The sequence below is a fragment of the Peromyscus maniculatus genome, chromosome X, assembly GCF_049852395.1.
Source record: "Peromyscus maniculatus bairdii isolate BWxNUB_F1_BW_parent chromosome X, HU_Pman_BW_mat_3.1, whole genome shotgun sequence".
Classification (NCBI taxonomy): domain Eukaryota; kingdom Metazoa; phylum Chordata; class Mammalia; order Rodentia; family Cricetidae; genus Peromyscus; species Peromyscus maniculatus.
Genome location: NC_134875.1, coordinates 47,043,088 through 47,058,591, shown reverse-complemented (window position 1 = coordinate 47,058,591; position 15,504 = coordinate 47,043,088). Strand labels below are relative to the sequence as shown.

Genomic DNA, 15,504 nt, shown 5'->3' with positions numbered 1-15,504 from the left:
TAGTCTTTGCCTCTCCTACTCATACAATAAACTCAGGTAAAGTTCAGGGATTCTGTCTTCTAGGCCAGTTTCCCGGCTCCAGGCTTTTCATGAGGGAGTGATAATATTGCTAAACACTTGGCTATCACCAGGTGCGTGGCTGTAGTCCAAACATCCCATCTTGGCAATAGGAAAAAAGGCCTCCTGTCAGTCTTTCTCACAGACCGAGCAGAAAGACCAGGATTCAGCACAGAACCTAAGTATGTAGAACAACATGGTTGTGACTGTTTGTTCCAGTCATGGCATATGGTGCAGGGAAGTGTCCACTTCAGCACGTAGATCTGACCCGGTACCCCCATTTTGCATTTCTGGGTTCCTTAAAGGAAGTTTGAAGGTTAACAAAACCAGCAAGGTAAATGGGAGCTCTGGTCCCTGAGCCCTTATGGATCATCTTCTTGGTTCTCTGCAGGTGGAGGCTGTCCTTGCAGCTTGAGTATCTTTATTCTTACACTCATCCCAGGACTATTTTGTAGAGGCCTGGGATCAGGTTGTGTAGGGGCGGGGTGGGGTGGGGGCATAATATTTACCCCAGGAAATCACAATAAATCACTATCCAGGCTCTGATCCAGGAGAACAGTGCTAAAGACGCTTTTCGTAGGTGCCAACAGTATCTTGTCCTAAATCTCCTCAGGCTCCCTCCTCCATTACATGGCTCTCCCAGGTGTCCCAAAACAATCTGTTGCTGGTCTCCATTTGCATCCCACCACCCCAGCCCACAGTCAGCCAGCCAGCCAGCCAGCCAGCCAGCCAGCACCTTTCCAGCCCACAACAGCTCAGCACCTTCATTCAAGCCTCATTTCACCGCTGCTCCTCAGCAACAAATAGGACAGCACCCGCGCCGCTTATCAACTTACCCCAGGCCAGGAGCTTTCTTCAGATTTGTGTTGTCTGGAGTCCGTGCACCGGGGCGCGTGGTGCGACAGCCTTACTGGATTCGTCTTCCGCTGCGCGCAAAAGGCAGCCGCCTGGGACAGTCCCGGGCCTGGAGGCTGCCGAGTGGGTGGATGGTTGAGCCCAGGCAAAGGGATCAGGGAGCTGAGAGGGGCCCAAGGACTGACTCCTACCTGGGCTTCCCTCTTTGCTCTTCAGTTATTGCCAAACTTCCCTCTGACTGGCCAGACCTCCTCACCTTTCCCCTTCGCCAGTGCCCGAAACTCTTCTCTCCACCGGTGCTCTTGTCCTGCTCCCGCTCGTCCTATCTCAGCTCTTTCTCAACCTGAGCCCCTTCAAACACACGCACCCCTTTCACGCGGCAAGCCACAAACAATAAGAGCAAGCGGAGAAGCCAACACCGGGAAATTGAGGATAGCTGACACCCTGGTATGAAGAGGAGCGTGTGTGGAGGGGTGTGTGTGGAGGGGAACCGCATTCACACTCTTACAGGCACCCTCAAGCTAGGTAGCTGATGGGAGCTCCAGCCACCTCTCCAACCCCCCTTTCTAGACTAAAGGTTTCTGTCCCCTACTGCTGCTGCTTCAGGAAAATCCTATACCAGCCAAGGGGAGAGAAAAGCAAAGAGGGGTGGGCAGGGGAAAATCAAGGAGGCGCGCTCCCTTTCTCCTCCCCACCCCTAGATCCCAAAATGTCCAACCCTGAGCTCTTCTTTTCCCTTCTATCTGCTCCAGGTTCTCATCTGCTGCTCGTCTCCCTCTCTCTTTTTGGGGGTGGCTGAGAGCTGTGGAGAACCCGTCGCGGTTGATTGTGTGTGTGTGTGTGTGTGTGTGTGTGTGTGTGTGTGTGTGTGTGTGTGTGAGAGAGAGAGAGAGAGGGGGGGGGTGAGGAGAGAGAAAGAAGAGAGAGGAACAGTGGTTGGCGAAAGCACCTCTCACCTCCCCCAGCCCCTGGCCAAAGCCTAGCTGGCGGTCGCCTCACAGCAGAGGCGGGCGGGGCGGGGAAGGCGGGCAGGGGGGAGGGCAAGCAGGAGGACGGGGCAGCCTGCAGGGGCAGCCGCTCCTCCCTGCTCTGTAGCTCGGTGGCCAGGGGTGGAAAGAAGCCGCAAGCCGCAGCCGCAGCCCCAAGTCAGCCCCCGCTGCCCCGTCCCACCGTCTCATCTCTCCCCCCTCGGTACGGAATTTTCTGTTTCATTCGTTTGGTTCCCCCAAGACTCCCCCTCCCCTGGGTGGTGGCAGAGACCCGAGGGGCGAGGGGAGGCTGAGCGCGGGTGAGGGGAGCGGGTACAGGAGCGCCTCTGGCGCCTGGTTTACAGAATCTTCCTTTTCCCCATTTATCCAAGTGTCTCCTGTTTTGGGCAGTGACCCCTACCCGTCCATCTCAACTAGGGCTCTGTGTAAGTGGCGCCTGGACTGTGCGGGTCATCCTGGAGGAAGAGGAGTTGATCAGTTTGGAGCGAGGGCCTGTGGCCCGCGGGACAGCGGAGCAGGGGGCTCTGTATGGTCAGGCTGGCATCTTCTAGAGCCGGTTTTATCTGTCAGATCCAGTTTTACCTGGTGCCGGCAGCCCCGGAGCGCAAGATCCAGGCTGGACTGAAGCAGGGACTGATAGTCTTGTAGGATTTGGAAGCAAGTTGCTTAGTTTTGGTCTCAGTGTCTGGGGAGGGCAGTGGGGGAAGGGTGGTGTCACTGGACACTTGGTCGACTTTTAGATCTTTATGTCTTCAGGTCACTTGACACACCTCGCTGTTCACTCCGCAACCCCTTTGCACCTTTTACCGTCTTCTGAAGGTCTCCAAATGCTAACCCTTTAAAACCCGTCCGTAACCTGCGGAATGGCCCCACCCCCACCGCAAACCTGAGACTTCTACCTCAACCTACAGGCACTTTTGGGCTCTGCCTGCAGTATTTCAAGACCCTCCCCACCGGATGCCCAGATGCTTTGTCTCCTTTCCCAGCTCTCTCTGGAAAATGGAATGCATGCAAAGCGCCGCTTTTCTGGATGCCAAGCTGGTACCCCAGGCTTCACGGTTTTCCCCTTGCCCGCGTTCTCAGAACAACCCCAGCTTTAAAAAAGCTCAGCTGTACTTCTCGCTGTTGCCGGGAACACACACCGTGAGCCTGAGCAGACTTTCTGAAAAAGCCCGAACTGCTTCCCTTGCCTAAACAGCTCCGGGGTTCCTTTCTAGTTCCTTTTTAGCTGGGATTGCTCGTGTTCGGTGGGAGAACTAGCAACTTTCCTCTTGGGTCACTAAGAAAGACGCTTTCCTGTTGTCCTTTGATCTCCTAGCAAGGACGTGGTCCAGTATCTTGGAGTAGTAAGCTTTTGTGTGAAAGGCAGACATTGAACAAGAAAGGTATTAATTACTTTGAGGGATTTAAGAGTCCGGAGCCTGGCAAGGGTGAGTGTAGAACTTTACCGTTTAAACACTCCAGGACGTGTTTCTAAAAACTGATTCAGGGGATAGGTTTTAAAATGTGCTTGATTCTGAGACTTTTCTGCCTTTCCCCCCTGTTCTTAGGCAGTTTTACTGTGACCCAGTAAACTCTAACATGCAGTTTTCTATCCAAGAAATACATATGTCGTAATTAAGAGACTCTTTCCTTTGGTTTGCAGGGTAAGTAGAATATTCTGGTATGGACAAGAGTTTGGGGGTTCCAACTTCCCTTGGCAGCTTCCCTGCAGCTGAAGTTTAGTCTCCAAGTCCAGAATACTCAGTCAGAAGGAAAACCCTGTTCTTGAGAGCTTTTTTCTTCAAAGGTCCTCGATACACACTGATTGTTTTTAACATATAGGAATTATGTGTGCTTCCAAATTTTCCAATTTCGCCGTAGATTGTGGTTAAAACCAAAATTTCTCTATTTGAGCCTGCCTCATTCAGCTTCTACACCATCCTCTAAACTCTTCCAGATTAAAAAAATACATGAGGAAAATGATACGCCAACAACAATTCGAAGCTCTAGAATCTGCGAATGAATTCTAGAACAAACTTAGTGGGTGCTCTCCTAGTGTGAAGCTATTTTAAGCAGATGCCCAAGGCTTTGTTGGAGCTTCTCCTCAGCCCTGGGGCTGCTTGGCTCAAAGTCTCTGTAGGTAGGATAATATTTCACCTTTCTACTTTTGGTGGCTGTGAGCATGTGTTTGTTAAACTATCCCAGGGTTGTTTACAACAAAAGGCCATATCTACAAGAGAGGTCCAAAGCCAAACTGAAAGCAGTGGTGTAACTCACCGAAGCCCACATCTAGCCAACTTATAGGCTAATTTGCCTCCATGGCTTGTTGTATTCAAATTTCTTGACAGTTATGGCTGTCATGTCATAGCTGTGACTTAACAATTCGAGTAACTTTTCCTTTCTTCTCACAGCCTTGGCTACAGTGGTAAACGGCATATGTAGATCCAAATTTAGTGTAGGATCATGGACAAAAAGAGATTGATGTGAGGAACCCAAAAGATTGATGTGAGGTTTCCCAACTTTTTTTTTTTTTTTTCGTGTTTTCGAGACAGGGTTTCTCTGTGTAGCTTTCTTTGCGCCTTTCCTGGAACTCGCTTTGGAGACCAGGCTGACCTCGAACTCACAGAGATCCGCCTGCCTCTGCCCCCGACTGCTGGGATTAAAGGAGTGCGCCACCACCACCCAGCGAGGTTTCCTAACTTTTATTAAGATTTTCTTAGCTTTGATACTATTCACATTTGGGGCCCACTGATTCCTTGTTGTGGAGATGTGTTGTTCATTGTGGGATGGTTAGCAATGCCAGTATGCTTTATGTCCTAGTTCACAATAGCATTCTGGTCCCTTTGCCCTTCATGATAAAGGAAACATCTCTATATGGGATCAAATGTCGCTTTAGCAGCAAATCACTTCCATGTTGACAACTCATTTAAGGTAGTGTCCTACTTTAAAGAACATACTTATCTCACTTCAACCTACATGGCATGCCCACACCTTGTGTTGTAGAGCATCTCAGAAAAAATATTGGATATTTGTGAGAGAAACAAATTAATCAATTTTGGCAAATGATTGAACTCATTGATTTCAGCATTGCTACCTTCACATTATCATTTAACTTTTGGTAAGTATACACTACCACTAGTGTGTTGATTATAGCAAAAATCTTTCAGGAATAACTCCAGCATAATGCTTTCCTTTCCCTGCAAAAGAAAAGGTTATGGATTTTCATAGATAACCAGTTTCTGGACTGTATTTAGTCTAGATTTCTCATTAATTTGCTATCTGTCTCCAAATTGTGACTTTTTCATTCAGATTCTGACCTAGAGATGTAGCACTTCGTCTTTTTATTTACCATAACCCTACATGAAATTTCTTATGACTGCTCTAGATATGGTGCTTGTATCTTAACAATGTGCCTAGCATTGAAATGAGCAGACCATTATGAAGACTGTCATCAGTTGAACACTTTGAAAGCAGATGTTTATTTTCAAGGAAGCAGCTCCTGGCTATCTGCCTGTTAGAGAAAAATCTCACCAATGACAAAAGCAGAGGGGATGGAACAGAATGTAAGAAGAGGTTATTCTTAAAATACTGTGGAGTGTTGAAAAAGTATCTTGGTGTGATTGTAGGTTTTAACACCCAGCACTATGTCTGCCCCAGGAAGTCAAACAACACTAAAGTGAATTGTGGGATTCTGATCAGAAATTCTGTAAAGCTAAGTGCAGAAGGAAGTGTGGAATGTCTGTTTTAATCAGCTGAGCAAGCTATTGCTTTACAAATAAGGTTCTGGTGAGTCAGAACCTTGCATTTCTTGCTTTGGACAACTCCTAGTCAATAACATATAAATATGTAGAAATGTGTCACTTGTAAAGACCAACACATGGAACAATTACTACATTTAAACTGCATATTCATAAGACATAATCCTCTTGCTGAGGCTAATTATTTATTTAATGAAAAATTTCCTTGAATTGGGGCCATGAATGTCTGTAATTGAAAATATATTTTATTTTCCAAGGTATATTCAAGCTTATATCAGAGCAGGAACCCTGTAATCAAGGAATGAGGTCTTCAGTTAAATAGTCATTAAGTTGAACAAAAGAAATGTAAATAGAAACACAGTTAATGGTTTAGCTAAGGACTTCCTTGTGCTCAGCATTAATAAGAATGCAAGAGGAACTGCCCTGAGCAAATCTGGAAAGTGGAATTTGAGAATCACAGATTCTAACCAAACTTTAGTCACTGAAAAGGGCTTTTCCTGAGGTTGGGTGGCAGTAATTATTGAAAAGGCAAACTCTAATCAGGTCTTGTTGCTCTGTTACTGTTTACTGAGTAGCTTTGGAAATGGCATGTATGGCCTTCACTTTAACTGCCCCTACTATTGGGTAAGAAATTTGGATCCAATTTCATTCTTTTGCTTGTAGATATGTAGCCATTTCCGAATTGTTTGTTCAAGAAACTATTCTTTCTCCCCTTTGAGTGATCTTGGTACCATGGCAAAAAATTGGACTCATTTCTCTTCTGATCACACCTTTTTGAGTAAAGTTTGCCCTGTCCAGACATTTCAAAAAAATAAATAAATAAAAATAAATTGGTTATAAACATGTTGCTTTTTTTCTGAATCCTTGATTCTATTCCACTGGTCTCTATAAATATCTTTAAACCATTGCCAAACTCTCTTGATTACTAAAGCTTTCATGAAATTTTGAAATAGGGGAGTCTGAATCCTCCAACTTTAGTCTTTTTTTTTTGATGAGTTGTCTCCCAATTCCATACAAATTTGAAGGTCAGGATTTTTATTTCTTAAAAATTTCATTAAATTTTTAATATTTATGAAATCACATTCTTAGATAGTTTTGGGAACTATTTCTATCCTAAGAATTATTTCAATCTATTGTTATGTTATCTCTTTTCATCTATTTAAACTTTCATTTCTTTTAGTAATGTAAATATTATACCTCATTGGTTTAACTTATTATTAATATTACATTCTTTTGATAGTATGGCAAATTAAGTTGTTTTTTTTTAATTTTATTTTGAGATTGCTCATTACTAGCATATAGAAACATAACTGGTACTTGCATATTTGACCTTACATGCTGTAACTTTGCCAACTTATCCATTCCCTCTAGTTTGTATTTGGTGGACTTTTTAAAGATGTTCTCTATATAAGATCTTGTCATCTGTAAATTTTAGTTTTTCCTGCTAAATTGTTCTGGTTAGAACTTCTAATATAGTGTTCCACAGAACTAGAGAGATAGGGAACCTCAGTTTGCTCATGATATTGAGGGAAATCTTTCAGCGTTTCACTAACGAGGTTGATGCTATTACAGGCTTTCCCTAGAACTTTGAAGAAATTCTTTTCTATTCCTAGTTTGTTGAATGTTTCTGTCATGAAAATAGTACTTAGTTTTGTTGAATTCTTTCTTTCTTATATCAATTTTGACAGTACTACTTTTTTATATAATTCTACCAATTTCCATGTTAGATCTGAAACAGCCACACATTTAAAAGACAAATCCCACTAAGTCATAATATATAATAGTACTTGCATGATGTTGTTGGGTTTAGCTTACTAGTATTTCTGCATTTATATTTACAAGGGGTATAAAGCTATCATTGTATGTTTTTATTATGCCTTGGTCTGACTTTGGTATCAGACTAAGACTGGTGTTATTAGTTGAATAAGGAAGTATTTCTTCCCTTTATACTTTTGTTACATTTATCTATTTAGTGTGTGTGTGTGTGTGTGTGTGTGTGTGTGTGTGTGTGTGTGAGAGAGAGAGAGAGAGAGAGAGAGAGAGAGAGAGAGAGAGAGAGAGAGAGAGAGAGAGAAAACACATGTGGCAGTCAGAAGATAGGAATTTCTATTATCTGGGACCCAGGGATTGAATTTAAGCTGTCAAACTGTGAGGCAGGTGCTTTTATCCACTGAGCTATTGTGTAGGGCCCCATTGTTTAGCAATGATTGTTGTTAATTCTTTTAGGGATGTATCTTAGTCCTTATTCTAATGTTGTAAAGAGAGACACCATGATCAAGGTAACTCATAAAAGAAAGCATTTAATTGGGGCTTACTTACAGTTTCAGAAGTTTAGTCCATTATTGTCATGGTGGGGAGCATAGTGGCACCCAGGCAGACATGGTGCTGGAGAAGTAGTTGAGATTTATATCCTGATTTACAGGCAGAGAGGAAGAGACTGGGCCTGAGGTTGGGTTTTGAAACTGCGAAGTTCACCTCCAGTGACATACTTCCCCCAGTAAGGCTACACCTCCTAATCCTTCTCAAGAAGTGCCACTCTCGATGACCAGGTATTAAAATATATGAGCCTATGGGGGCACTCTTATTCAAACCACAACAGGATGCTTTAGTGGGTAAAGATTTTGATTAAGTTCAACATTTGTGACAGGTCTGTTTAGAATTTCTGTGTCTTCTTCATTTTTGACAGTTTGCAATTTTCTAGAAGTTTTTCTTTTCAACTTACATTACCTAATTTCTGGTCTGTAATTATTCATTATTATTCTTATAGTTATTTTTATTTCTTTATAGGTGCCAGTAATGTACCCTATTTCATTTTACCAATTTTAGTTATTTGAATATTTCCCTTTTTTCTCTTAGTGCATCTAGCTAAATTCTATTGGTCTTTTTTTTTTTTTTCTTCGAGACAGTTCTATGGAATTGGCTAGCCTAGAGCTTGCTATGCAGACCATTTTTTAAGTTAACTAAAGTTAATTGTTTTTCTACCTTCATTTATCTCATATTTTTCTTTTATTAAGAAACCCTAAGAAAAGATCCAAGGCTTCAGGAAGGCCATCCTAACTTTATAGAAGTTCACTCAGTTATACATACTTTAGGATGGGCAAATGTTTATTTGAGTGGCTACTGTAATCTAGCTGCATGATAGTTTTATCTGTGAGATCATTGCAATATAATGATTAAATCTTTTTAAAGAATTAACTTTTGGTTTTGTTGGTTTTCTCTAATGTTAATTCAATTAACTGTTTTACTTATGTTTAGCCCAGTCTTGATTATTTTCTTCTTTCTGCTTCTCTTAGGTTTAGTTTATTCTTTTTTCTAGTTCCTTACACATAAATTAGCTAATCAGTTTGAGTTCTTTTTAATGCACATGTTTACAATGAAAGTATTACTTGGAGTGTTGCTTTCAGTGTGTCACATAAATTGTGTTATGTTATATTTTATCTTCATTTTTCTCTCAAGGCATTTTAAATTTTTCCTGTATGATTTGTTCTTTAATTTACTTGTTGTTTATGTTCCATTTATTTACAAACTCTCCTGTACCCTTCTTATTGATTTCTATTCATGGGCTCATTTTCTTGTGGTCAGAGAAAATACTATGGTGATATTTTATTTGTACTGAAATGTGATTTTATTTGTATGTTAATAAATAAAGTTGCCTGGGGGTCAGAGCTAATAGCAAGCCATAGCAGAAGCTGGGTGGTGGTGGTGGTGCACGCCTTTAATCCCAGCACTTGGGAGGCAGAGCTAGGCAGATCTCTGTGTGTTCAAGGATACAGCCAGCATGGGGACACATACCTTTAATCTCAATACCAACCATAGAAGACCTGGAGGTCTGTATAAATAGGCAGTGATGAGGAGGTCATGTGGTTGCGTTTACAACCAATGAAAAGGCAGAATAGAAAGTCAATAAAAAGGACAAACACAGGATATAGGTTTTTTGCTGAGAAGGACAGCAGTGGCAGTGAAGGGTAAGGTTTTTAGCTCTTAGCTTTTGCTCTGACCTCTTGGGCTTTTTAACTTTGCAATTGGCTCTGTGTTTCTTATTTAACAAGACGGTTACATCTACAAAATACTGTGTATGATTTCTGTCTTTTTAATTTAATTGAGGCTTCTAATATATGTATTATTGAAAAATGTTCCATGTACACTTAAGAAAGTTACTTGTGCTCATTCAGTAGGTCGCATGTGTCTTTAATCCCAGCACTTGGGAAATAAAGGTAGGTGGATCTTTGTGATTTTAAGGGCATTCTGGTCAATAAAGTGGATTCCAGGCTGGAAGTATATAGTGGGACTTTATTTCAAAAAAAAATCTCATTTTACTGAACTTCACTCTTGTACCTAACACTCATTATTATCCTTACATTTTCCAGATACTGTATTTTTCTCATGTTGCAGTTCTGGGACAACCATGCATTGAGAGTACAGCAGCACCACTCTCTCCAAACTATGTGTTCACTTCATATCTTTGCACCATATTTTTGTGGTTCTTGAAATATTTCAACCTTTTCATTGTTATACATTTATGGTGATCTGTGATCAAAGATGTTTAATGTTACTGTTGCTTTTGGAGGCCATAACCATGCCCACATTGAATACTGTATTGAATGCATATATGTTGTGTGTGGTCTGATTACTCTACTAATCAGCTATTCCTCCATTTCCTATTCTTGGTATAGAATTATCAAATTAGGCCAATAAGCCCATTAATGGCCTCTAAGTGTTCACATGTATATCACTTAAAATTAAAAAAAAATCTACAATTGCTAAACTTAATGAGAAAGATTTGTAAAAAGTTGTGAAAGGATCTGGGTATGGTGATATATGCTTATAATTCTAGTACTTAAGAAACTGAGGCAGGAGGACTGAACTATGAGTTTGAAATTAGCCCACGCCATGTGAGTTTAAGGTCCACCCAGGTTGCACAGTGGCTCACTATCTCCTTCCCATCACCAAATCAGGTATAGTGGCACATATCTATAATCCTAGAACTTGGCCAACTAAGGCAGGATGATGGTATATTTGAGACTGACCATCTACATAGTGAATTTAAATTCAGCTTGGAGTACTCCAGGAGACCCTATCTCAAAAATAAAACAAAACAAAAGACAACCTGGCCCCAAATTTCTGAACTTACATGAGCTAAAAGGTAGAATTCTTGTGCTAAATAGGTAGTCACATTGTGAATACAAAGAAAAAGTTCATAAAGGAAATAAGTAAATGAGAAGTGAAAATCCAGTAAACTCATGCTTGATAAGAAAGTGAAATAGCTTTATTGGTAGCTGTTGTATGCAAAGTAAAATGGCTATAGGTAATGAATAATGTAGCATATTTTCTTTGAAAGCTAGAAAAAAATGATTCTTTTTTATGTTTAGGAACATGGTTTTTTTTAAGAAAAGTTTCCCATTCACTTTGTACACCAATCAAAGATCCCCCTCTTCGCTCCTCCCACTCCTTCAGTCTCCCCCTCCCAATCCACCCCCAACGCCTCCCCACAAAAAGGCAAGGCCTCTTATGGGGAGGCACATCCAGTAGAGGCAAGTCCAAGTCTCTCCCCCTGCCTCAAGGCTGCAAGAGGTGTCCCATCATAGGTAGTGGGCTCAAAAACCCTGCTTATGCACCAGGGATGGATTATGATCCTACCAAGCAGATCAGGCTACACAACTGTTTCACCATGCAGAGGGCCTAGTCCAGTCCCAAGCAGCTTTGACTACTAGAAATAGTGGAGAGGGTGCCTGAACTGAACTGGTTTACCCTAGTGACCAGATCGGTGAATACCCTAACTGTCATCACAGAGCTTTTCTCCAGTGACTGATAAAAGCAGATGCAGAGATCTGCAGCCAAACACCTGCAGGCCGAGCTCCAGGAGTCCAGTCAAAGAGAGAGAGAAGAGGGATTCTATGAGCAAGTGCACCAAGGTCATCATGGGGAAACCTGCAGAAACAACCAAACCAAAATAGTGGGAACTCATGAAAGTTGGATCAATGGCTAAGGATTCTTAATATATGAGGAGCGAGAACATTTGCCCTTATTTGAACATTATGATATTTATCATTATATATATATATATATATATATATATATATATATATATATTAACATTAGTACCCAATTCTAAGATTTTTATGTGTCAGCTAGAGACTTTAAAGAAATCATCATTTATGAGAGGAAGTCAAAATATCAACAATAACAAGAATTTGATAGACATTTATTCCATCCTTCATAGATGACTTTCCAAGAGTCAATATTTCAGTTGGGGAGGTACTTACAAATGTGGTAGCAATATCAACAAAGCTAAAATTAGAAGTGGAGCCTAAACATTGTGAATTGCTGCAATCCCATGATAAATCTTTGATGTAGATGAAGAACTGTTTCTTATGGATGAGCAAAGAACATAATTTATTGTAATAGAATCTACAAGTGAGAATGCTGTATACACTGTTTCTATAACCATGCAAAAATAGAGTATTGTGTGAACCTAGTTGACAAAGCTGTGGCAGAATTTGTGAGTAGTGACTCCAAGTTTCAAATTTTTCCCTTGAGTAAAATCAAGTAGCTTCACAGACTGTAGAGAAATCTTCATGAAAGGAATAGTTAACTGATAAGGCATACTTTGTTGTCTTATGTTAAATAAAATATGACCTCAGCAACTACATGGTCATTTGTCAGCCATAAACTCTAAGCATCATCTTCCACTAACAACAAAACATCATGACATGTTAAATGTGTAGGCAATCATTAGCACTTTTAGTAATGAAGAATTTTTGAATTGAAATCTGTACATTTTTAAAGACATAATGCATCACATACTTACGAGACTACAGTATTCTATACATATCACTTTTATGTGCAGTGGAAAACAAAACAATTCATGTGACTTGCTTTATTGTGTTTTTTTTTTCTGCTATAACATGAACCAGCTCTGCAATATCTCTGAGGTCCGTCTGTATATCTTTTATATTTGACTTAGAGTGTTTATTCAAGTCCTTTATTTTCCTATTGATTTTTCATCTTATTTTATACATACTGAAAGTGTAACATTGAAGTTTCTAACTATTATTATCTAGATACATATTTACCCTTAAATTGTTGTTTTGTAGTTGTTATCTCCATTGTCTATAATTTTTGTGTTTTTTTGGTGTTTTTCTTATAAATATATAATATTATTTTTGTCTCTTATGACTATTTTTCATCATTTGAAGTCCATTTTGTCTGGTGTTAGTATTACTACCCACGCTAAATTTTATTGGCTATTTATATGGAATATTTTTTCTAACATTTGGATCTAAATAGTACACACTTGAATCATATTTTTAAAATATGTTCTGTTACTCTGCTTTTTAATTGGAGAACATTATTAACTTGTATTCAAGTCAATTATTTGTATAAAATAGCTTATTGCTGCCAGGTGGCTATTATATTTCTTGTATTCAAGTCAATTATTGGTATAAAATAGCTTATTGCTGCCAGGTGGCTATTATATTTCTATATCATTTTTTTTATTCCTTAACTTCTCCATTTTGGCCATTTGTGTGTTATTGGTTTACTTTTCTATATATGATTCTACTTGGTTAATAATCAGTATAGGAAAACTATGGAGTTACTCTTTTATATATTTATATAACTATGAAATAGAAAACTCCTACTTCCTAATTTTATCTTATGGACATGCAAATAAACACCTTTTAATCCCATCTAATACCTGGTTTCTTAAGTGTTAAACCATCATCAGTTAAAACTCAGTGATTTTTAATGTTTTCATATTCTAATACTCTAGCTTCAAATATAAGTATAATGAAATAAATATAAATAAGACTTTTCTTATCCCAGACCTTTAGGCTTGAGTTTATTGTGGGCTTTTCCCTATCCCTTAGGTTGGGTATCCTATAAAGTCACTAAGGTCCATTGTCAATTCTGAATCACTTAGATTTGATTTTCTCTCTCCATTTCCACTACTACCTTCATTTTCCTTACCATGATAATTATAAGAGATTTTGGAATGATTTTTCTTTGAAGTTCTACATGCTACTACGTTGTCTGGAATATTGCTCCAAACCTTCTTCACTTGGTTAATGTCTACATATTACTTATATTGCACATTTACTCACTAAGTGATGTATGTTCTAGAAATTTGGGAAAAAAGGCAATGGCTGTGTAGAGTCCAAGAAGGAAGAATAGCCACAAGAAGATTAAAGGACTGCATTACAAAATTATATGAAAGAGTGCAACGACTTATTGCCATGCTAGGAACTTTTAACTTCATACGAAAAAATAATGAGATGTTATTGAAGAATAGGTACACAACAATAAAATAATGTTAGATGAACCTGGTTATGAAGAATGAATTGTAGAGGCAGAAAAATAGAGGCAAAGAGACCTGCTAAGGTGGCTCTAAAATAATTAAGGAAAGAAACAATATTGGTGTTTAAGCAGGTAGTGACAGTGAGATACAAAGAAGATGACTGAATCATGAAATAGTTATGGAACAGAATTAGCTGAACTTAATGATGAATTTTGGAATGACGTGCCAAAGATGACTTTTAAGTTTTCTGGCTTGACCCACTAGGTGAATCATGATACTGCTTCAATTATGTACATAAATTGATGGATCTGCATATTTTAGAGATGGGACATAAATTCAGTTTAGGAGATGGAAAGTTAAAGATGGCTTTACGACATCCAAAGGGAGAAGAAAGAAAGTTGGACATATGTCTCAAGCTGCACAAAAGTGAGGTCAAGGTCAGTAGCAAGATTTGGAAGTTGTCAGCATACAAATGTTATTTAAAGCCATGCATTAGAATGATATCACCTAGGGAGAGAATATAAATAGGAGAGAGAAGAGAGACAAATTGGGAAGGCTGAGTGAGCTCTGATGCTTAAAGATCAAGTCCTTAAGTAAAGGCCATCAAAGGCAACTGAGAATACTGGAGTGAGGACAATGAGAAGAGAACGATATTCTGAGGACAATTGAGGAATACGACCAAGGAAAAATGTCTCCAAGAAGAAGGGATTAACAGTGTTTGATGTTGCTAAGCAATCTAGTGAAATAAGGACAAAAATGTAACTACCTGTGTTAATGGAGTGATGGATGCTCATTGATTCTTTGATTTTCGTGACAATTTTCTGGATTGAGCAATGAATTGCAGATGAGGAGATGGAAGTAGTCAGCATGTGGATAGCATGTTCAGACTGCAGAAAAGATGAAGTGGGGAACCCAGCAGGTGTGGCACATGAAGTCAGGGTGGTTGGGACCTTTGCTTACTTATGTTGAAGGGATTTTGAGGTGTTTAAATGCTGACAACATAACCAGTAGGGAAGGTGAGACAAAGAGAGGAGAAAATCTATATAGCGAGGCCCTAAAAATATGACACTATTAGCTTTAGATATGAGAGGAGGGCAGAGTAACAGCTCTCTTGTTACAACATGAAAGGGATAAATGTATTAGTGTGGATTCAGAAAAATTGCAGGTTTCATGGTTTACAGCTGTGGCAATATATTTATGACCTTTTAATATATTCTGTGGTGATTTAGAAGAGATGAGATTATTTCCTGAGGAGGTAGACTCTGGTTGAGGATTTAGAGATTTTTTTTTTAAAGAGATAGGTATGTGGCTCAAGATTTATGTTTTATTGTATTGTAAGACTGTTTTGCCTACATGTACATGTGTACTGCATGTGTGCAGTGCCTGAGCATGCCAGAAGAGGGCAACAGAAGCCCAGAAAGTCAAGTTACAGATGGTTGTGAGCTGCCCTGTGAATTCTGGAGAACAAACCAGTGTCCTCTGCAAGATCAGCAAGTGCTCTTAACTGATGAGCCATCTGTCCAGACCCCAGATTTAGAGATTTAAAGAGATGGGAGAAAAACTTGAG

At 39.8% G+C, this 15,504-nt stretch overlaps 2 protein-coding genes across 6 annotated transcripts in view; one reads left to right on the top strand and one right to left on the bottom strand.

Moving 5' to 3' along the window:
• Positions 1 to 1,822, bottom strand: part of Trpc5 (transient receptor potential cation channel subfamily C member 5) — a 260,467-nt gene extending 258,645 nt beyond the window's left edge. Inside the window, exon 1 of the mRNA XM_015991865.3 lies at positions 894 to 1,822. The gene's annotated coding sequence lies outside the window, so the exon portion shown is untranslated. The remainder of the gene's footprint in view (positions 1 to 893) is intronic.
• Positions 1,823 to 1,985: 163 nt separating this feature from the next.
• The window catches only part of Rtl4 (retrotransposon Gag like 4), a 351,939-nt gene continuing 338,420 nt past the window's right edge, over positions 1,986 to 15,504 (top strand). For 2 of the 5 annotated variants that reach the window (XM_015991858.3, XM_076561639.1), the window contains exon 1: positions 1,986 to 2,103. The gene's annotated coding sequence lies outside the window, so the exon portion shown is untranslated. Of the gene's footprint in view, positions 2,104 to 3,911; positions 4,024 to 15,504 lie in introns of those variants that run through there. The other 3 variants (XM_042268794.2, XM_076561636.1, XM_076561641.1) reach the window with 2 other exon arrangements.